Below are 23,576 nucleotides of genomic sequence, written 5' to 3' on the forward strand. Positions count from 1 at the left end.
CTGGCCTCCAACTCCCGACTTCAGATGATCCACTGGCCTCAGCCTCCCAAAGTGCTGAGATTATAGGCGTGAGCCACCACACCTGGCTGTTTGTTTTTTTTAAGAAGGTAGAAGAATTGAGGCTGAGGGTCCCAGATTTTCCTGTGAAAGCTTCAGCAAAGGCCCCAGGCGAGTGGGGTACACAATATCTGAAAAGATGGAGCCGAGGGTGGGTGCAGAGAAGGTTGTGCCTCAGGACCCCAAAAAGAAGGGCAAGGTGAAGAAAGGCAGCACACCTGAAGCTCCTTGTGGGGAATGTAAAAAAACACCATCCCGAGCACCTTGGCAGGAGCTTCCCAGCAGGATGTCGGCAGACTCCTGATCTCCATGGACCAGTCCAGCTCCAGAAGGATGTTTCCAGCTAACAGGGGTGAGATCCCAAAGGGCTTGGAAAGAAAGTGTTTCTTTCCAGAAACCAAGTCAACCAAAGACATGGCCTCTGGCCTTGGAGGTGTCGGAGGTCAGCTTGTGGTCCCTAGGAAAAGAGAGTCACACCAGTTGGTCCTTCTGCCCAATAAATAAGAAACATATAAGGCCTTTGGCCTCCTAGGAAAGTACTTGATGGTGCACATTATGAAGGCGTGAAATAGCAGGATCTGCAAGAACTCTCAAAACACGGAATGGATAAACAAAATGTGGTATATACACACTACTGAATATTATTCACTAGAAGGAAGGAAAATTTACAAGAAAGGAAATTCTGATGCATGCTACAACGTGGATGAATCTGGATGACATGATGCTAAGTGAAATAAGCCCAATACAAAAGGAGAAAATACAGTATGATACCACTTATATGAGGTACCTAGAACAGTCAAATTCCTGGAAACAGAAAGTAGAATGGTGATTGCCAGGGGCTTGAGGAAGGAGAGAATGCAGAGTTAGTGTTGAATGGGTACAGAGTTTCAGTTTTGCAAGACAAAAAATGAGGGATGATGGTGATGCCTGCACAGCAGTGTGAATGTGCTTGATGCCACTGAATTGTACACTTAAAGATGGTTAAGATGGTACATTTTGGCTTGTGCCTGTAATCCCAGCACTTTAGGAGGCCGAGGTGGGCGGATCACGAGGTCAGGAGATTGAGACCATCCTGGCTAACATGGTGAAACCCCGTCTCTACTAAAAATATAAAAAGTTAGCCAGACATGGTAGCACACGCTTGTAATCCCAGCTACTCAGGAGGCTGAGGCAAGAGAATACCTTGAACCTGGGAGGTGGAGGTCACAGTGAGCTGAGATTGTGCCACTGCACTCCAGCCTGGGTGACAGAGACAGACTCCGTCTCAAAAAAAAAATAATAATAATAATAAAAGGATTTTTTTTAGAGATCACTTATCAATACTAAAATTCTATAATTCTATTTTTTTTTTTTTTTTGAGATGGAGTCTCGCTCTGTTGCCCAGGCTGGAGTGCAGTGGCACGATCTTAGCTCACTGCAAAGTCTGCCTCCCAGGTTCAAGCGATTCTCTTGCCTTAGCCCCTCTTGAGTAGCTGGGACTACAGGCACCCTCCACCATGCCTGGCTAATTTTTGTATTTTTAGTAGAGATGGGTTTTCACCATGTTGCCCAGGCTGGTCTTGAACTCCTGACCTCAGGTGATCCACCCGCCTCAGCCCCCGCAAAGTGCTGGGATTACAGGCATGAGCCACCACACCTGGCCTATAATTCTGTTTTTAAAAAGCAGAAGATATCAGAAATGAGGATCCCCCAGTCCTGACTCAACCCCTTCATCTCTCAAGTAAGGAAACTGAAGCTGGGGTTCTTCTGTGGCTTGCAGCTGAATCCTGATGGGAATTGGACCTAGAACCCTGGGAGAATGCTGGGAGAACAGAGAACATGGTGTTTGCCAGGGCATCCAAGAACACAGTCACAGAGAGGGGGCTGTGAAGATGGCAACACAGCGGCAGTAAAAGTAACTTCCAAAGAAGACAGGAAAATCTTTTTATTGCAGAGGTGACATTTGAACTGGTAACAAACCAACCATAGGTGTTTGCCAGGTGGAGAAAATGTAAGCTAAAACGGTAAAAATCTAGGGATCAGTACGTATAACCACAGATCAGTACATGTAACACAGAGGGGTGTTTTTCAGCCACAAAAGATGATATTGAGGAGAGAGGCCATTTCTCTTACTGTCTCCTGTCTCCAAAGAAAAGGAAGAAGTAAAAACTGAAAAATAACAGACTGATCGGGCACCACTGGCCAGGCCTGTAGGTTAAAGATTAATCCCCATCCTAATCACTTGTGTTATCTATAGATCACAGACGATGGTATAGAGAAATACTTGCCTTGCTTACACCCACCTAGTCACATATCCCACACTTTCTCAATCTGTCATGACCCTGTCACATGGACCCCTTAGAGTTATAAGCCCTTAAAAGGGCCAGGAACTCTTTCTTTGGGGAGCTCGGTTCTTGAGATGTAAGTCTGCCGATGCTCCCGGCCGAATAAAGCCACTTCCTTCTTAAACCCAGTGTCTGAGGGGTTTTGTCTGCAGCTCGACCTGCTACATTTCTTGGTTCCCTGACGGGGAAGTGAGGTGGTTGACAGACGGCCAAGGCAGTCCCTTAGGCGGCTTAGGCCTGCCCTGCGGAACATCCCTGCATGGGGACTCCAGCCAGCTTGAGCAAAGCAGATCCTGAGAGCTCTCCCGGGTAGGCATTTCCCCGGGTGGAACACCTCGTCAGAGCAGTGCATGGCAGGCCCCCACGGAGGATCAATTCAGTGGCTGAACACCAGGAAGGAATTGGCGCTTGGAGTCTGGACATCTGGAATACAGTAGGACCAGTCTTGGGAACTTGCCCACTCCATTTAAGTGGAAGCGTGGCCTGATCACCCACGGCATGCCTTTATTGGCACTTTGGTTTTGATTTTGATTTTGACTTGGTTTGAATTGCTTGATGAACAAGCATGCCTTTATCGGCACTTTGGTTTTGGTTTTGATTCTGATTTGGTGTGAATTGCTTGACGAGTGAGTGACCTTTTACTCTTTGCCCTTATTCTTTCCCTTCTTGTGGCAAGAGTGTTGCTTTGTCTCGGGGAGGAAAATGGGTAAAACACAGAGTAAGCCCACCCCGTTAGGGATTATGTTAAAAAAAATTTTCAAAAAAGGTTTTAATGGAGATTATGGGGATACTATACCCCAGGAAAACTTAGGACCTTGCATGAGATAGATTGGCCAGCATTAGAAGTGGATTGACCATCAGAAGGAAGCCTAGACAGGTCCCCTGTTTCAAAGGTATGGCACAAGGTAGCTGGTAAGCCAGGATACCCAAACCAGTTTCTGTACATAGACACTTGGTTACAGCTGGTTTTAAATCCCTACAGTGGTTAAGAGGACAGGCAGCAGTTGTAATAGTGGCAAAGGTGGGGATAATTTATGTAAAAAGAATGTTATATGGTAAATTCTTGTCCTGAAATAAATTAACTTGTTGTTTAAAGAAAGGGATGTTTGCCATAAGTGAGAAAGTGGAGGCATGTCGAAGAATTGTTTGTGAAAGTCATGAAAGAAAAAAAGAATGTGTGTCGTAAAAAGGAATTTATGCAAGAAACATTGTATAACTTAAAAATAATTAGGCCTCCTGAATGTAAAACTACTGAAGAAACATTTTATGTGCAAGGTGTATAAGGAAAGTAAAATATACTTTTAATAAAAGGATTATAAGGAGGCATAAGAATGTAGATTTTTACCTACATTAAAAGGTTAAAAAAAATTTTTGTTTTGAAGGTTTAAGCAAGTTTTGAAATATTAATTGTAAAGGAAATTCTGTGTGTAAACATATTGGCTAAAGTTAAAGGGGTATCCAGTTTTTCTATGAACTGGACATTAAAATAAAAACACAATGGGTTTTTCTTAAAGCACTAACCTGCTCTTTAACAACAAGTATAAAATGTTAAAAAGAGTCTATAAAAATCTTACCTTATGGTCACACATTAAAAATTGAATAAATATGTCTACAAAGTTTTATTAAAACTAAGTTTAACATTAATAACACACTAATATAAAGGTGAAATTCAGCTTATCTGGTATAAAAATCATACAGGAAGCACTGTCAAATAAAAAATGGTGTTTGGCTTTCTTTGGTCTAAAAACTAATAAAAATGGTGCTAAAGGAAATTTCTCACTAAGAAGGCACAAAGGACTGTAAAGTCCACTGCTGATGTCTCCGCATTTAAAACAAAAGGTCGGCTGGGCATGGTGGCTCATGCCTGTAATCCCAGCACTTTGAGAGGCTGAGGTGGGCGGATCACGAGGTCAGGAGATTGAGACCATCCTGGCTAACACCGTGAAACCCCGTCTCTACTAAAAATACAAAAAATTAGCCGGGCGTGGTAGCGGGCACCTGTAGTCCCAGCTACTTGGGAGGCTGAGGCAGGAGAATGGTGTGAACCCAGGAGGCGGAGCTTGCAATGAGCCGAGATGGTGCCACTGCACTCCAGCCTGGGCGACAGAGCGAGACTCCGTCTCAAAAAAAAAAAAAAAAAAAACTAAAAGTCTTTCAGCACATGTACCACCCCTAGAATTTCCGGTAAACTAGCACCAGCCTGAAGATCAAGTTCTCATCCAAGGGTGGAAAGAAGGAAAACTCGAGTCAGCCTGGGAAGGACACTACCTTGTGCTACTAACCACTGAGATTGCTGTTTATATGGTGAAAAAGGGATGGATTCATCACACCCGAGTCAAGAAAGCACCACCCCCTCTAGAGTCATGGGCCATAGTCCCAGGGGAAAACCCTACCAAACTAAAGCTAAGAGAAATTGAACTCTCTCATCTACTCTATTACTTCTTTCCTTGCTCTATTGCTGACCATCTAGTTATTAACATAACCAAGTCAATTTCACCTCAAACTATTGCATTTAATGCTTGCCTTGTTATACTCTGTGGGGACTTGCCAAGTCAAAGACAGCTTTCTATTTCGGAAAAGTACCTCTGTTCCTCCTGACTCTCCTCAGACTGGGCGTTAGTAAATTGGGACCATTTAATCCAAAGAGATTTCAATAAAGACCCCAGTGTCAATCAGGAGTCTTGTCCCCTGATGTAGAGCTTTTATGCTGTAGTTTGTCCAACATTCTGTGGACCACTAAAGAGCAAGGATGGACTGCCCCAACCAGTTTTTGTAATTTCCTAAAAGCATACATTCATTTTACTAGAGGATCATAGAAGATACAGACTTAAAACAAACTTTGGCAATTAAGACAGGATAACAAGATGCAAATGCCTAGTTGGAATAGATCAAATATTCCATCTGCACATTAAACAAAAGCACTTGTTATGCTTGTGCACATGGTAGACCAGAGGCCCAGACTATCCCCTTTCCACTAAGGTGGAAAGTTGCAGTTGACCAGGCGTGGACTGCATGGTAGCTCTTTTCCAGGATTCTACAGCCTGGAGTAATAAGTCGTGCCAAGCTTTCTCTCTGCTATATCCTGAAATTTGGCATCTTGTGGGTCAGCCCCCAAGGACCATCCAGCTTCCATCTCCTAACACTAAGTTCACTTCGTGTCTCTTGTGACAGGGAGGAAACTTAGCATTCCTTGGAGACCTGAAGGGATGCAGTGAGCTTAAGAATTTTCAAAAGCTTATCAATCAGTCAGCCCTTGTTCGTCCCCGAGCGGATGTGTGGTGGTACTGTGGTGGACCTTTACTGGACACTCTGCCAAATAACTGGAGCGGCAGTTGTGCTTTAGTCCAATTGGCTATCCCTTTCACCCTGGCATTTCATCAACCAGAGGGAGGAAAATAAGACATTGTAAAGTGAGAGAAGCCCCTTATATGTCTTTCAACTCTCACGTCTATTTAGATGCAATTGGAGTCCCACAGGGAATACCAGGTCAATTTAAAGCCTGAAATCAAATAGTTGCAGGATTTGAGTCAATATTTTGGTGGGTGACAGTTAATAAAAATGTAGATTGGATAAACTACATCTATTACAACCAACAGCAATGAACGTTTCATGAGTTAAAAAAAAAAAAACTCATGTCGGCTCCAGCCGTGGGGCTACCTGACCTGACAAAACCTTTTACACTATATGTGTCAGAGAGAGAAAAAGTAGTGGTTGGTGTTTTGACCCAGACTGTAGGGCCCTGGCTGTGGCCGGTGGCCTACCTCTCTAAACAACTAGACAAGGTTTCTAAGGGTTGGCCCCCATGTTTGAGGGCCTTGGCAGCAACAGCCCTGCTAGCACAAGAAGCAGATAAGCTAACTCTTGGGCAAAACCTAAACATAAAGGCCCATGATGGTAACACTAATGAACATCTAAGGACATCATTGGTTAACAAATGCTAGACTAACTAGGTACCAAAGCTTGCTCTGTGAAAATCCCCACATAACTATTGAAGTTTGCAACACCCCAAACCCTGCCACCTTGCTCCTTGTATCAGAGAGCCCAGTTAAACATAACTGTATAGAGGTGTTGGACTCAGTTTATTCTAGCAGGCCTGACCTCCGAGACCATCCTTGGACATCAGTAGACTGGGAACTGTACATGGACGGGAGCAGCTTCATCAACCCACAAGGAGAGAGGTGTGCGGGATATGCAGTGGTAACCCTGGACGCTGTTATTGAAGCCTAGTCGTTGCCCCAGGGCAATTCAGCCCAGAAGGCCAAACTCATTGCTTTAATTTGGGCCTTAGACCTGAGTGAAGGTAAGATTGTAAACATTTACACTGACTCTTGGTATGCCTTCTTAACCCTCCAAGTACATGGGGTGTTATACAAGGGGAAAGGTCTGTTGAACTCTGGGGGCAAAGACATAAACTATCAGCAAGGGATCCTGCAATTATTAGAGGCAGTGTGGAAGCCCCAAAAGGTGGCAGTCATACACTGCGGAGGACACCAGCGAGCTTCCACCTCGATTGCCTTATGGAACTCCCGGGGGGACTTAGAATCTCAAAAAGCAGTATCCACCCCCTACCAGGCATCAGTCACAGTCCCCCTGCTCCCTCAGGCACCTGACCTTGTACCTACTTATTCTTTCTTTTTTCTTTTCTTTTCTTTTCTTTTTTTGAGACGGAGTCTCGCTCTGTTGCCCAGGCTGGAGTGCAGTGGCACAATCTCGGCTCACTGCAAGTTCCACCTCCCAGGTTCACACCATTCTCCTGCCTCAGCCTCCCGAGTAGCTAGGACTACAGGTGACTGCCACCACACCCGGCTAATATTTTGTATTTTTAGTAGAGATGGGGTGTCACCATATTAGCCAGGATGGTCTTGATCTCTTGACCTTGCAATCCGCCAGCCTTGGCCTCCTGAAGTGCTGGGATTACAGGCATGAGCCACCACGCCTGGCCGTACTTACTTATTCTAAAGAAGAGAAGGACTTTCTCCAGGCAGAAGGAGGGCAGCTGATAGAAGAGGGATGGATCTGGTTATCGGACGGAAGAATAGCCCTGCCACAGCTGCTAGGAGCCGCAGTTGTACTGGCTGTGCTTGAGACCACCCACCTAGGCCAAGAATCACTTGAAAAGTTGTGAGGCCGGTACTTGTGTATCTCACATCTGTCAGCCCTTGCCAAAATGGTGGCACAGAAGTGTGTCACCTGCCGTCAGCACAATGCTAGGCAAGGTCCAACTGTCCTGTCTGGCATACAAGTTTATGGAGAAGCTCCATTTGAAGATCTCCAAGTAGACTTCACCGAGATACCCAAATGTGGAGGTAACAAGTATTTGCTAGTTCTAGTGTGTACATACGCAGGGTTGGTGGAGGCCTATCCAACACAAACCAAGAAAGCTTGTGAAGTAACCCGTGTGCTTCTCCGAGATCTCATCCCTAGGTTTGGACTGCCCTTACGGATCGGCTCAGAAAATAGGCCAGTGTTTGTGGCTGACTTGGTACAGAAGACAGCAAAGGTAATGAGTGTGGATCAAAGGCTGGAACGTAGCTCCCTTGCGGCCACGGTGGAAAGGACCCCAGACCGTCGTCTTGACCACTCCCACAGCTGTGAAGGTAGAGGGAATCCCAGCCTGGGTCCACCACAACTGCATAAAACCTGCAGCACCTGAGACTTGGTAGGTGAGACCAAGCCCGGACAACCCTTGCAAAGGGACTCTGAAGAAGATGATAAGCCCTGCTCCAGTCACACCCGGAAGCTGACTGGTTCACTCACGGCCAAAGCATGAAGAAACTCATCGCAGGACTCATTTTCCTTAAATTTTGGACTTGTACAGTAAGGACTTCAACTGACCTTCCTCAGACTGAGGACTGTTCCCAGTGTATACATCAAGTCACCTAGGTAGGACAAAAGGTTGCTGCAGTCCTATTATTTTATAGTTATTATGAGTGTACTGGGACTCTAAAAGGAACTTGTTTGCATAATGCTACTCTATACAAGGTATGTAGCCCAGGAAGTAACCATCCTGATGTGTGCTATAACACATCTGAGCCCCCTATGACTACTGTTTTTGAAATAAGATTGAGGACTGGCAGCTAGGGAAAAGCTGCTATGAGTAAAGTAATAACTAGAACAGAAGAGAAAGGAGTCCCCAAACAAATTATCTTAAAATTTGACACCTGTGCAGCAATCAACAGTGACCCATAAGGAAATAGAATAAGATGTGGCTCTCTAGATTGGGAAAGGGGCTATATAGTAGAAAATAAGTATGTTTGACATGAATTGGGACTGTGTAGTGATGAATGTAGTTACTGATCCTGTGTCATTTAGGCCACCTGGAAAAAAAGATGAGAAGGACCCTGTCTGACTTTAAAAAGGAAGGAGTGACTCTTCCTGCACTAGTGGTCCCTGTAACCCATTAGAATTGCTAATTACCAATCCCCTTGGTCCCTGTTGGAAAACAGGAGAGTGCATAACTCTAGGAATTGATGGAACTAAACTGGATCCCTGAGTAAATATTTCAGTCCAAGGGGAGGTCCACAGGTGCTCTCCTGAACCAGTGTTTCAGACCTTTTATGATGAGCTGAATCTGCCAGCACCCAAGCTTCTGAAAAAGACAAAGAACTTGTTTCTCTAGTTGGCAGAAAATGTAGCTCATTTCCTCAATGTTACTTCCTGACATGTACATGGGGGGACCACTGTGGGAGACCAATGGCCTCAGGAAGCCCGAGTGTTAGTGCCTACTGATCCAGTTCCTGACATAATTTCAGTCCAGAAGGCCCAAACTAGCAACTTCTTGGTCTTAAAAACTTCCATTATTGGCCAGGTGTGGTGGCTCACACCTGTAATCCCAGCACTTTGAGAGGCCGAGGCGGGCAGATCACAAGGTCAGGAGATCGAGACCATCCTGGCTAACACAGTGAAACCCCGTCTCTACTAAAAATACAAAAAATTAGCCAGGCATGGTGGCGGGTGCCTGTAGTCCCAGCTACTCAGGAGGCTGAGGCAGGAGAATGGCGTGAACCCGGGAAGTGGAGCTTGCAGTGAGCTGAGATTGCACCACTGCACTCCAGCCTGGGTAACAGAGTGAGACTCCATCTAAAAAAAAAAACCAACTTCCATTATTGGACAATATTGCATAGCTAGAAGGAAAAAACTTCACTGTCCCTGTAGGAAAGCTCAGTTGCCTAGGGCAAAAGCTGTATAACAGAACAGCAAAGACAATTACTTGTTGGGGCTTAAACCCATACTGAAAAAAACCCATTCAGTAAGTTTCCTAAGTTGCAAACTTTTGAGGCCCATCCAGAATTTCCTCGGGAGTGGACGGCTCCCACTGGACTGTATTGGATATGTGGGCATAGAGCCTACACCAAAATACCTGACCAATGGACAGGGAGTTGTGTCATCGGTACCATTAAGCCATCCTTTTCCCTGTTACCCACAAAGACAGGTGAGCTTCTAGGTTTGCCTGTCTATACCTCCTAAGAAAAAAGAAGCATAGCCATAGGTAATTGGAAAGATGATGAGTGGCCCCCTGAAAGAATCATACAGTACTATGGGCCTGCCATGTGGGCACAAGATGGCTCGTGGGGATACTGAACCCCCATCTACATGTTCAAGCAGATCATACAGTTACAGGCTGTTTTAGAAATAATCACTAATGAAACTGGCAGAGCTTGGACTGTTTTAGTCCGGCAGGAAACCCAAATGAGAAATGCCATCTATCAGAATAGATTAGCCTTAAACTACTTGCTGGCAGCTGAGGGAGGAGTCTGTGGAAAATTCAACTTGACCAATTGCTGTCTGCTAATAGACGATCAAGGACAAGTAGTCAAAAATAGAGACATAACAAAGCTGGCACATATGCCCGTGCAGGTTTGACATGGGTTTGATCCTGGATCCCCATTTGGAAAGTGCTTTCCAGCTCTCGGAGGATTTAAAACTCTTATAATAGGTATAGTGGTAGTGTTAGGAACCTGCCTATTGCTCCCTTATTTGTTACCCATAGTTCCCCAACTACTAAGAAGTTTTGTTGCTACCTTGGTTCATCAGAAAACTTCAGCACAAGTGTATTACATGAATCACTATCGATCTGTCTCACAGGAAGGCCTGGATAGTGAGGATGAGAGTGAGAACTCCCACTAGTGAGTGAGGTTCTCAAAGGGGGGAATGAGGAGACAGGACGTTTCTCTTACTGTCTCCTGTCTCCTAAGAAAAGGTAGAAGTAAAAACTGAAAAATAATAGACTGATCGGTGCCACTGGCCAGGCCTGTAGGTTAAAGATTAACCCCTATCCTAATTGCTTGTGCTATCTATAGATCACAGACAATGGTATAGAGAAATACTTGCCTCGCTTACCCCCACCTAGTCACATACCCCATGCCTGCTTAATCTATCATGACCCTGTCATGTGGACGCCTTAGAATTATAAGCTCTTAAAAGGGCCAGGAACTCTTTCTTTGGGGAGCTCAGCTCTTGAGACACAAGTCTGCTGACACTTCCATCCAAATAAAGCCACTTCCTTCTTTAACCCCGTGTCTGAGGGGTTTTGTCTGCAGCTCGTACTGCTACCATATGATGTTAATGTGTACTGGTTAAGATTTATGTAAAATGCAGTAATAACAGGGGAAACTGGCTGTGGATCTGGGAACTCTGTACTATCTTTATAATTCTTCTGTAATTCTAAAATTTACAAACCAAATTTAAGGATACTTATTTTTAGAAATAAAGTAAAATAAAATATGTATTTTAAAAAGTAAATAAATACATAAATAAGTAAATTTTAAAAACAAAGCTCTCAGTAAAATGATACTACTGTTACTGGACCAGAGAGTGCTGTTTCCCTGGAGTCTGTGGCATAGCACAGGATGGCCCCTCTGTGTGTTCACTGACCCTGTGTTCACTCAGACTGGGGGTATTTGAAACTGACAGTTCCCTCAGTTTCACCAGAAATCCTCCATGGCTTGGGCCATTGGCAGCAGGACCTGAGCCTAGCCCTCCAAATGCTCACTCATAACGTTGGCTTAAATGACATTCACCACCAGTGCCTTACTCCCTACACCAAGACTCTAGCCTCAGGTGTCATTTTTTTGTTTGTTTGTTTTTGTCTTTAGAGACAGGGTCTTGCTGTGATGCCCAGGCTAGATTCTCCCTCCTGGGCTCAAGTGATCCTGCCACCTCAGCCTCCTGAGTAGCTAGAATTATAGGAACAGGCCACTGAGCCCAGTTTATGGTGCCAATCCTATAGATCCATCAAACTTCAGTCTTGAACTGACAGGCTCAGGGGAATAGGTTGCAAGGAAGGCTTTTCATGGTATGCCCTTTTGTACCTTTTGAATGTTGGACCATGTCAGTGTGTCAATGTACTATCTACTAAAATAAGACATAAAACAAAACAGAGCTGGGCACGGTGGCTCACGCCTGTAATCCCAGCACTTAGGGAGGCTGAGGTGGGTGGATCATGAGGTCAGGAGTTCAAGACCAGCCTGGCCAAGATAGTGAATTCCCATATCTACTAAAAATACAAAAATTAGCCAGGTGTGATGGCAGGAGCCTGTAATCCCAGCTACTCAGGAGGCTGAGGCAGAGAATTGCTGGAACCTGGGAGGTGGAGGTTGCAGTGAGGCGAGATAGCGCCACTGCACTCCAGCCTGGTGACAGAGTAAGACTCAGTCTCAAAAAAAAAAAAAAACACACACACACACACACGCACACAAAACAGTCTCCTTTTCTCTGTGAATCCTTCTGACTACTACAGGGAAGAATGAAGCCTCTGGCCTCGTGTTCACTACCCTACCAGTCAGTGCTGCTGATCACCTTTCCCTGTGTAAATGTCTGGCTCCCTTTCCAGGCTAGAAGTCCCTTAAACGAGGCCGGGCATGGTGGCTCTTGCCTGTAATCCCAGCACTTTGGGAGGCCTGGATGGGCAGATCACCTGAGGTCAGGAGTTCAAGAGCAGCCTGGACAACCAACATGGTGAAGCCCCATCTCTACCAAAAATACAAAAATTAGCCAGGTGTGGTGAAGGGTGCCTGTAGACTCAGCTACTTGGAGGGGCCGAGGTAGGAGAATCCTTGAACCCTGGAGGCAGAGGTTGCAGTGAGCTGAGATCACACCACTGCACTTCAGCCAAGAGGACACAGCAAGACTCCATCTCAAAAAAAAAAAAAAAAAAGAGAGAGAGAGAAATTATACAAAGAGTAAGGATGTGAAAGCTGTTTAACCTCTTTAGTTAACAAGGAAATGCACATCGAAACTACCATGAGATACCACACCCACCAACCAGCATGGCTATATTTAGAAAGACTGACAATGTCAAGTGTTGGCAAAAAAATGTGGACCAATGACGACTTTCACACACTGCTCATGGGAGTGGAAACTGGTGCAACCTCCTTAGAAAACTGGAAATATTTACTAAACTGAATATACACATAGCTGATGATCAAGCACTTCCACTGCTGGGTATTCACCCAACAGAACTGCATGTTTATGTGCATCCAGAGACATACACAAGAATATACAGGCATTCTTCATGAATAATACCAAACCAGAAACACCTTCAATGTCCAGAATCATAGACTAGATAAATTATGGTACAAATGACTAACAGCTACCTAGGCTATGGTTACTCTCACAAACTATGTTAAACAAAAGGAGCAGGGTGCAAAATAATTCATATGGTAAATTTCTGTTTATATAAGCTTCAAAAGCAAGCAAAACTAATATATGGTGTTAGAAGTCAGGTGTTGAAGGGGGAATCTGGGGTGCTGGTGAGGTTCTACTAATAGTTCTCCTGGGTGGAAGTTTACACAGGTGAGTTAACTGAAACTTCATTGACATCTACTCTTCTGATTTGTGTACTTCTCTTTACGTGTTAAATGTCATTTAAGAAATTTATTAGAGGCAGGGCGTGGTGGCTCACGCCAGTAAGCGGCCAAGGTGGGCGGATCACTAGGTCAGGAGATGGAGACCATCCTGGCTAACACGGTGAAACCCTGTCTCTACTAAAAATACAAAAAATTAGCCGGGCATGGTGGCAGGCACCTGTAGTCCCAGCTACTTGGGAAGCTGAGGCAGGAGAATGGCGAGAACCCGGGAGGCTGAGCTTGCAGTGAGCAGAGATAGCACCAGGGCACTCCAGCCTGGGCAACATTGAGAGACTCCGTCTCAAAAAAAAAAAGAAAAAAAAAATTATTAAAAATACATACTTAAAAATCAATGATGAGACCCTATTTAATAATCCAGTGGCTGACAAAATTATGCACAGTGGTTTCCTGAGTCTTGTTTTCTATTTATTTATTTATTTATTTATTTATTTATTTATTTATTTATTTTTGAGACGGAGTCTTGCTCTGTCGCCCAGGCTGGAGGGCAGTGGCCGGATCTCAGCTCACTGCAAGCTCCGCCTCCCGGGTTTACGCTGCCTCAGCCTCCTGAGTAGCTGGGACTACAGACACCTGCCTAATTTTTTGTATTTTTTTTTAGTAGAGACGGGTTTCGCTGTGTTAGCCAGGATGGTCTCGATCTCCTGACCTCGTGATCCGCCCGTCTCGGCCTCCCAAAGTGCTGGGATTACAGGCTTGGGCCACCGCGCCCGGCCTCTATTTATTTTTATATATATTTCTTGAGATGGAGTCTTGCTATGTCGCCCAGGCTGGAGTACAGTGGCACCATCTCGGCTCACCGCAAGCTCCGCCTCCCAGGTTCAAGCAATTCTCTGCCTCAGGCTCCTGAGTAGCTGGGATTACAGGCACCTGCCGCCACGCCCGGCTAATCTTTGTAGTTTTAGTAGAGTCAGGGTTTCACCATTTTGGCCAGGCTGCTCTTGAACTCCTGATCCACCCGCCTCCCAAAGTGCTGGGATTACAGGCATGAGTCACCGCGCCCAGCCAGTCTTCTTTCCTTATTGTGAAAATGTCACATGTAAACAAGAGGACAGCGGAATATTAGAGTAGCTTTCCTTTTCTTTTTTCTTTTTTTTTTTTTTTTTTGAGAGAAGGTCTTGCTCTGTCATCCAGGCTAGAGTGCAGTGGCACCATCTAAGCTCACTGCAAACTTTGCCTCCTGGGTTCAAGACAGTCTCATGCTTCAGCCCCCCGAGTAGCTGGGATTATGGGCATGCACCACCATGTCCAGCTAAATGTTTGTATGTTTTAGTAGAGACAGGGTTTTGCTATGTTGGCCAGGCTAGTCTTGAACTCCTGGGCTCAAGTGATCTGCCTGCTTTGGCCTCCCAAAGTGCTGGGATTACAGGTGCGAGTCACCATGCCTGGCCTAGAATAGCTTTCCTTTGATTAAATCTGCTATCATTTGTTTCTACAAATCATTCTTCTAAAATACTGTATTCCTCATGAAAATAACATAATCATACAAACAAAATTTTGGAAACTAGAAACAAAAGAAACCCCTAACCTCTTCCATCCATTTAAACATAAATTGCTTTATAATTTTGATACATTTTCTTCTAATCTTTCTTCCTCCACATTAATGTATTTTAAAGTAAAATACATTATTTTTCTCATTCAGAGTTTTAGTCACTTTCTCTATAATTTGAAAATATGTTTATTTACCCAGCATTTATGGTCATCTCTAAAATACTTAGCACTGTGAATGTATGTCGGATAAAAATACAAAGTAAACTTCACTTAGCTGTTCAAAAAATAGCATAATAATATAGCTTAAATTCCAAGTACCTTGAAGAGTTTACACTCTTGATAGTCTTATTTACATAAAGGGGATACTTTCATTTTCTCTACCCTTTAGGTAAGAAAAATACGGCACATGGTTGGTAATGAGACTACACCCAGAATGCAAGTTTTCCTATCCAGCTTTTGCATTACAGCAGGCCTGGTACCAAAATATCAAATATGCAACTTAGAGTACTCTAACTCATTTAGCTAAGAAATCCTTTCCATTCCCTGCTGTCCAAATTCATCAATGCCTGGTTGCTCAGATAATATGAATACACTAGAGTCTGGCTAAAATCTTATCTTTAGGTTCATGCTTGAAAACACCTTATACATGTGATGATTTTTTTCCCTATCGTCCTCTATTATAAAGGTAATAAATCTTAATGAATATATCTTGTTAGGCTGAGTTGGATTCCCCCAGAAGCAATCCTGTGGGCAATAATTTTCATGCAATATTTTATTTTGGAAGTGATCTTGGTAAGCTCTGTTGGGAATAGGAAAGTGAGACAGGGAAGGGAAGTTAAGCCAACAGAGGGTGTTCGATAGGGCAAGGTTCTTGTGGGCATCGAGGCTGGATCCTGCTGAAGAACTTGGAGAGACAGTGGAGAACTCACTTCACATGGTCCCAACCAAGGAGGAAAGAAGCTGGGGTCATTATCCTCCAATGCCCATCTGATAGTTGACTGAGGGCTATTTCTGGAGGTGTAACTCCCCAGCACTTCTGGCCTATCTTTAGCTGGAGAAGAGCCAAAAGAAAGGCACTATTCATACATTTATATTGGGAAATTCTCAGTCTTTATTGCTTCAAATATTTCTTTTGTTCTTTTCTCCCTTTCTTCTTTTTCTGGTATTCCCATCATGTGTACTTACACCTTGGTTAATTGTCCCTAAGTTCTTGGATATTCTGTTATTCTTTTCAGTCTCTTTTTCTTTTTCCTTTTCTTCTCTTTCCTTCTCTTTTCTTTTCTTTTTTCTTCTCCCTCCCCTCCCCTCCCCTTTCCTTTCTTTTTTGAGACAAGGTCCAGCTGTATCACCCAGGCTGGAGTGCCGTGGAGTGCAATGGTGCGATCTCAGCTCACTGCAACCTCTGCCTCCCAAGCTCGAGTCATTCTTCCATCTCACCCTCCCAAGTAGCTGTGACCATAGTCGTGCACCACCATGCCTGGCTAATTTGTGTTTGTTTGTTTTTGTAAAGACGGGGTTTTGCCATATTGCCCAGGCTGGTCTCGACCTTCTACTGTTCTGGGATCAGAGGCATGAGCCACTGCCTGGCCCAGTTTTTTTCACCACATTTCAGTTTTGGAGGTTTCTATTGACATATCTTCAAGTTCACTGATTTTTCCCTCAGCTGTGTCCACTGTATTAATAAGTCCATCAAAGACATTCTTCATCTTTGTTACAATGTTTTTTATTTCTAGCATTTCTTTTCTTATTCATTCTTGGAATGTCCATCTCTCTGTTTACATTACCCATCTGTTTTTGCATGTTGCCTACCTTTTCCATTAGCACCCTTAGCGTATTAGTCATAGTTACGTTAAACTCTTGGTCTGATCATTCCAGCATCCCTGACATATCTGAGTCTGGTTGGGATGCCTGAGTTGTGGGATAGGGGAAGCATTCTCAAGTCCTACGAGTAGGTCTCAGTCTTTTAGTGAGCCTGTGCCCTTGAGCTGTGATCTTCATAAGTGCCTGTCAGTCTCCACTATCGCCTTTAGACGAGACAAGAAGGCTAGAAGGGGCCAGAGTTGGGTATTTTCCTTTCCCCAGCTCAGTCAGGCTGTGGTAAAACCCCAGTCAGGCTACAATGAAATAGTTTCCCTTGAGGGCTGGTCTTGTTAGGAAGAACAGAATGCTCTAGGTGTATTTCTAAATGGCGACTTTTCCCCTTTCCCCTGACAGAAGCATGAGAGGATTTTTGTCGTATTTTCACTGTGAGAACAGGGTAGAGGTAAAACTCACAAAAGTATGGGTGCCCCACTGAAACTGGGCTCCTTTGGAGTTTTAAACTCACAAACTTGTCCATGCTGAGCCTCTAGCAATCCTGCAATTACAGTTGAGGTTCTCCTATCCCAGGCTGCAGAGCTTTCTGCTCCAATAAATTATGATTCTGGGCTGGGCGTGGTGGCTCAGGCCTGTAATCCCAGCACTTTGAGAGTCCAAGGCAGGTGGATCACCTGAGGTTGGGAGGTCTAAACCAGCCTGACCAACATGGTGAAACCCTGTCTCTACTAAAAATACAAAAATTAGCCAGGCGTGGTGGCACATGCCTGTAATCCCAGCTACTTGGGAGGCTGAGGCAAGAAAATCACTTGAACCCAGGAGGTGGAGGTTGTAGTGAGCCGAGATCGCACCATTGCACTCCAGCCTGGGAAAAAAGAGCGAAACTCCGTCTCAAAAAAAAAAAAAAAATTCTGATTATCTGGCTGGGCATAGTGGCTCATGCCTGTAATACTAGCACTTTGGGAGGCTGAGGCAGGCGGATCAACTGAGGTCAGGAGTTTGAGACCCAGCCTGGCCAACATGGTGAAACCTCATCTCTACTAAAAATACAAAAATTAACCAGGTGTGGTGGCAGCGCACCTGTAATCCCAGCTACTTGGGAGGTTGAGGCAGGAGAATCGCTTGAACCTGGGAGGCGGAGGCTGCGTGAGCTGAGATTGAGCCACTGCACTCCAGCCTGGGTTACAGAGCAAGACTCCATCACATACACATGCACACACGCGCACACACACAGACACACACATCCACGCCTCTGTTTCTCTGTATTTTCCAGTCTGCCCCTCCAGTGTTGGGGGCAGTGGTTTGCCTTGTGACCTCAGTTCTCCGATGGGTCTAAGAAGAGTTACTAATTTCCAGTTCGTTCAGCTTTTTTCTTGTATGAATGGGAGAGATGACTTCTAAGATACATGCCGGACTGAAAAACAAAAGCCTTGATACATTATTATTAACTATAGTCCACATTTCAGGGCGGGGTCCAGTGGTTTACATGGATTACATGCCTGTAATCCCAGCACTTTGGGAGACCAAGGTGGGTGGATTGCTTGAGCTCAGAAGTTCAAGACCAGCCTGGGCAACATAGCAAAACCCCATATCTACAAAAAATACAGAAATTTATCAGGCATGGTGGCACACGTCTGTAGTCTCAGCCACTTAGGAGGCTGAGGTAGAAGGATCACCTGAGCCCAAGGAGGTCAAGCTATAGTGAGTCGTGATCGTGCCACTGCACTCCAGCCTGGGCAACAGAGTGAGACCCTGTCTCAATAAATAAATAAATAAATAAATAAATAAATAAAGAGAGAGATAGATAAATAAATAAAGCCCACACCTTATTCAAAAGTCCTTAGTTTTTACCTAATGTCCTTCTTTTGTCTCAAGATCCCATCCAGGACACCATATGACAATTATCCCTCACGTCTCCTTAGGTTCCTCTTGGTTGCAACAGTTCCTTGGACTTTCCTTATTTTGGATGACCTTGACAGTTTTGAGGGGTACCAATAAGGTATTCTGTGGAATGTTCCCCAATTGGAATTTGTCTCATGAGAAAATTATGATTAGACTGGGTGATGTGTTTTTTAGAGGAAAACCATAGAAGTCAAGTACCATTCACATAACATCATATCAAGGGTACATACTTTCAATGTGAATTATCACTGCTGATGTTGACCTCAATTGCCTGGCTCAGTCTATAAAATCACTCTTTCCCCAGTCCCTTTCCAAATTGCATTTTTTGGAATGAAGTCACTATGCTCAGCCCACACTTAAGGACAGGGAAGTTATACTCCATCTCCTTGAGGGCAGAGTATCTATATATATTATTTAGAATTCTGCATAGAAACTTTGTCTTTCCTCATTCATTCATTCATTTCTTTATATCACTATGAACTCATGGGTATCTATTTTATACTTTGAATTACAATCCAATACCACTTCATCTATTTTTTTCTTTTTTGAGACAGAGTTTCACTCTCTGTCACCCAGGCTGGGGTGCAGTGGTGGAATCCTAGCTCACTATAGCCTCAACCTCCCAGGCTCAAGTGATCCTCCTGCCTCAGCCTCCCAAGTAGCTGGGATCACAGACATGGGCCACCATGCCTGGCCAATTTCTTAATTAATTTTAATTTATTATTATTTTTCTTATCTCCTAGAGCCTTCAGATGAGATAATTTTTAATTTTTTTTAGAGATGGGTTCTCCCTGTGTTGCCCAGGCTGGTCTTGAACTCCTGGGCTAAAGAGATTCTCCCTCCTTAGCCTCCCAAAGTGCTAGGATTATAGGTGTGAGCCACCATGCCTGGCCACGTCATCTATTTTTATTGCCCCACATTGTTCAAGCTTTGGCCACTGGGAGGTCTTTGAGTTGGTTCCCATGTCCCTTTGTAATAACCACATCGAGTGTGTGGTGTGTGTGTGTGTGTGTGTGTGTGTGTGTGTGTGTGTGTATGTGTGTTTCTTGAGTACTTTCTTCTTTCTGGCACTGTAAGATATTGCAGGCTCAGGATACAAAACTGCAGCTAGATAAGAGAACTAAGTTCTAGTGCACTTAGAATGCCCTACAGTTAACACTGTAGGATGCCTACAGGTAACAATAATATACAGTTTCAATATACATATTGAATACAATACAGTTAACAATAATATAGATAACAATAATATATAGTTTCAAATAGCTAGAAGGAGAATATTGAAGGTTCCTAACACAAAGAAATGATAAATGTTTGAGATGATGGATATGTTAATTACTCAGATCTCATGATACATTATATGTTGAAACATCATCGTGTACCCCATAAAATATGTACAATTATTATGTAAACTAAAAACTACAATTTAAAAAGGCACATCCAGGGCAGGCGTAGTGGTTCATGCCTGTAATCCCAGCACTTTGGGAGGCTGAGGCAGGCAGATCACTTGAGGTCAAGAGTTCGAGACCAGCCTGGCCAACATGGAGAAACCCCATCCCTACTAAAAATACAAAAATTAGCCAGGCATCGTGGCACATGCCTGTAGTCCTAGCTACTCAGGAGACTGAGGCAGGAGAATCACTTGAGCCTGGGAGGTGGAGGTTGCAGTGAGCTGAGATCGCACCACTGCACTCCAGCCTGGGTGACAGAGTGAGACTCTGTCTCAAAAAAATAAAAATAAAGTGCTATAAACAATCGCATGCAGGTTTCTGAGAGGACTTAAATGTTAAAATTAGTTTGGTAAATACCTAGCAGTGCGTTTGCTGGATCATATGTTAACACTATGTTTAGATTTGTAAGAGACTGCCAGTTTTCTAAAGTGGCTGTACCATTTTACATTCGCATCAGTAATGAATAAGAGTTCCTTGTGCTTGTTGTCCTTACCAGCAATTAGTATTGTTAGTTGTTTGGATTTTAGTCATGCTTTTTTTTTTTTGAGACCGAGTCTCACTCTGTCACCCAGGCTAGAGTGCAGTGGCAGGATCTCGGTTCACTGCAACTTCCGCCTCCCGGGTTCAAGCGATTCTCCTGCCTCAGCCTCCCAAGTAGCTGGGACTACAGGCACACCCCACCATGCCTGGCTAATTTTTGTATTTTTAGTAGAGACGGGGGTTTCACCATGTTGTTCAGGCTGGTCTCGATCTCCTGACCTCGTGATCCACCCGCCTCAGCCTCCCCAAGTGCTGGGATTATAGGCGTGAGCCACTGTGCCTGGCTGGATTTTAGTCATTCTAATAGGTACGTAGTAGTATCCCATCATGGTTTAAATTTACAATTCTCTGATGACAAATAATGAGCATCTTTTCATATGCTACCCTCATTTTAAAATTAGTCATAAATATAATCACTGTTAGAGAAAATAGGATAATGTACTGTGACCTTTATAACATATGTAGAAAAGAACCTATCACAAAAATAGCAGAAGGGACAAGGTGGCAGAAATCGATTTATATTACAGTTAAGTTCTTTTTTTTTTTTTTTTTTTTGAGAGGGAGTCTCGCTCTGTCGCCCAGGCTGGAGTGCAGTGGCCGGATCTCAGCTCACTGCAAGCTCCGCCTCCCGGGTTCACGCCATTCTCCTGCCTCAGCCTCCCGAGTAGCTGGGACTACAGGCGCCCGCCACCTTGCCCGGCTAGTTTTTGTATTTTTTAGTAGAGACGGGGTTTCACCGTGTTCGCCAGGATAGTCTCGATCTCCTGACCTCGTGATCCGCCCGTCTCGGCCTCCCAAAGTGCTGGGATTACAGGCTTGAGCCACCGTGCCCGGCTACAGTTAAGTTCTTATATTAAATGTGAAGTGATATCAAATGAAAGGAGATTGTGATAAAAGTGTACATTTGTAAAATCTAGAGCAATCACTAAAAATAACTAACTAAATAAATAAATAAACAAGGAGGTTTAGCTAATAAGCCAATAGTAGAGAAACGAGGAATTGTAAAAGAAAAATAAACCCTCAGTCCCAAAGAAAACAAGCAAATGGGGAAAAGGAACAAGAAACACATGGAACAAAAAGAAAAGAACTTGTAAGATGATGAATTTGCCGGGCGCGGTGGCTCACGCCTGTAATCTCAGCACTTTGGGAGGCCAAGGCGGGCAGATCACGAGGTCAGGAGATCGAGACCATCCTGGCTAACACGGTGAAACCCTGTCTCTACTAAAAATACAAAAAAAATTAGCCGGGCGTGGTGGCGGGCACCTGTAGTCCCAGCTACTCTGGAGGCTGAGGCGGGAGAATGGCGTGAACCCGGGAGGCGGAGCTTGCAGTGAGCCGAGATCGCGCCACTGCACTCCAGCCTGGGGGTCAGAGCGAGACTCCCGTCTCAAAAAAAAAAAGATGATGAATTTAGGCCGGGCGCGGTGGCTCACACTTGTAGTCCCAGCACTTTAGGAGGCTGAGGCAGGTGGATCACCTGAGGTCAGGAGTTCAAGACCAGCCTGGCCAACATGGTGAAACCCTGTCTCTACTAAAAATAAAAAAAATTAGACTTGGCGTGGTGGCTCACGCCTGTAATCCCAGCACTTTGGGAGGCTAAGGCGGGTGGATCACCTGAGGTCAGGAGTTTGAGACCAACTGACTAACATGGTGAAACACTGCCTCTACTAAAAATACAAAAATTAGCTGGGCATGGTAGTGCGTGCCTGTAATCCCAACTAATCGGGAGGCTGAGGTAGGAGAGTCGCTTGAATCCAGGAGTTGGAGGTTGCAGTGAGTCGAGATTGCACCATTGCACACCAGCCTGGGCAACAAGAGCAAAACTCTGTCTCAAAAAAAGAAAAGATGATAAATTTAAAGCCAACCATATCAATCATCAATCAAATAGAAACAGTGTACATATCCCAATGAAAAGGTAGAGATGGAATGGACATGGTGGCTGAAACCTGTAATCCCAGTACTTTAGGAGGCTGAGTCAGGAGATTGTTTGAGATCAGCCTGGGCAACATAAGAAGACTCGGTATCTCAAAAAAAAAAAAAAAGAGGAAAGAAAGAAAGGAAGGAGGGGAGGGGAGGAGGAAGAAAGGAAGGAGGGGAAGAAGGAAGGAAGGAAGGAAGGAAGGGAGGGAGGGAGGGAGGAAGGGAAAAATTAGCTGGCATGTGCTTGTAGTCCCAGTTACTCAGGAGTCTGAGGTGGGAGGAGGATTGCTTGAGGCCAAGGCTGCAGTGAAGTATGATTGCACCATGGCACTCCAGCCTGGGTACAGTGAGACCTTGTCTCTCAAAAAATACCAACCAATAAAGTAATTATCCCTCCTAAAATAACACAGGAAAGTAAAAAGAAAAAAAAAAGAAGAAGAAAAAATTCCAAAATAGTTCAAAAATTACACTAAAAACGTTGCATGACTTTCCATACTAGTATGCAGACACTTAGGTGGGCAATACACATTTTTTAACACAACAGGAATAATGAGCTTAAGTGTATCTCAAGTTAGTATTATAACAAAGAGAAAAAGATTATTTCAAGTGTCTTTAGGCCATAGTCTTTTTTGTTTTGTTTTTTTCTTGAGACAGGGTCTTGCTCTGTTACCCAAGCTGGAGTGGAGTGGTACGATTATGGCTCACTGTAGCCCCAAACTCCTGAGCTCAAGCAATCCTCCTGACTCAGCCTCCTGAGTAGCTGGGACTACAGGTGTATCCTGCCATGCCTGGATATTTAAAAGAAATTTTTTTTGGCTGGGCGCGGTGGCTCACGCCTGTAATCCCAGCACTTTGGGAGGCTGAGGTGAGTGGATCACAAGGTCAGGAGATCGAGACCATCCTGGCTAACACGGTGAAACCCCATCTCTACTAAAAATACAAAAATTAGCCGGGTGTGGCGGCGTGTGCCTGTAGTCCCAGCTGCTGGGGAGGCTGAGGCAGGAGAATGGAGTGAACCCGGGAGGTGGAGCTTGCAGTGAGCCGAGATCGCGCCACTGCACTCCAGCCTGGGCGACAGAGCGAGACTCCACCTCGAAAAAAAAAATTTTTTTTTTTTTGTTGGCTAAGCATCGTAGCTCATACCTGTAATCCCAGCACTTTGGGAGGCTGAGATGGGTCGATCACTTGAGGTCAGGTGTTTGAGACCAGCCTGG

At 44.4% G+C, this 23,576-nt stretch overlaps 1 long non-coding RNA gene across 1 annotated transcript in view; it reads left to right on the forward strand.

Annotated features, from left to right (window-relative positions):
• Nucleotides 1-10,794, forward strand: part of LOC119626204 (uncharacterized) — a 28,334-nt gene extending 17,540 nt beyond the window's left edge. The window contains exon 3 of the long non-coding RNA XR_012090407.1: nt 1,817-10,794. This is a non-coding gene — a long non-coding RNA (uncharacterized lncRNA). The remainder of the gene's footprint in view (nt 1-1,816) is intronic.
• The last annotated feature ends 12,782 nt before the right edge of the window (nt 10,795-23,576 follow it).

Source organism: Chlorocebus sabaeus, chromosome 21 (genome assembly GCF_047675955.1).
Source record: "Chlorocebus sabaeus isolate Y175 chromosome 21, mChlSab1.0.hap1, whole genome shotgun sequence".
Taxonomy (NCBI): Eukaryota; Metazoa; Chordata; class Mammalia; order Primates; family Cercopithecidae; genus Chlorocebus; species Chlorocebus sabaeus.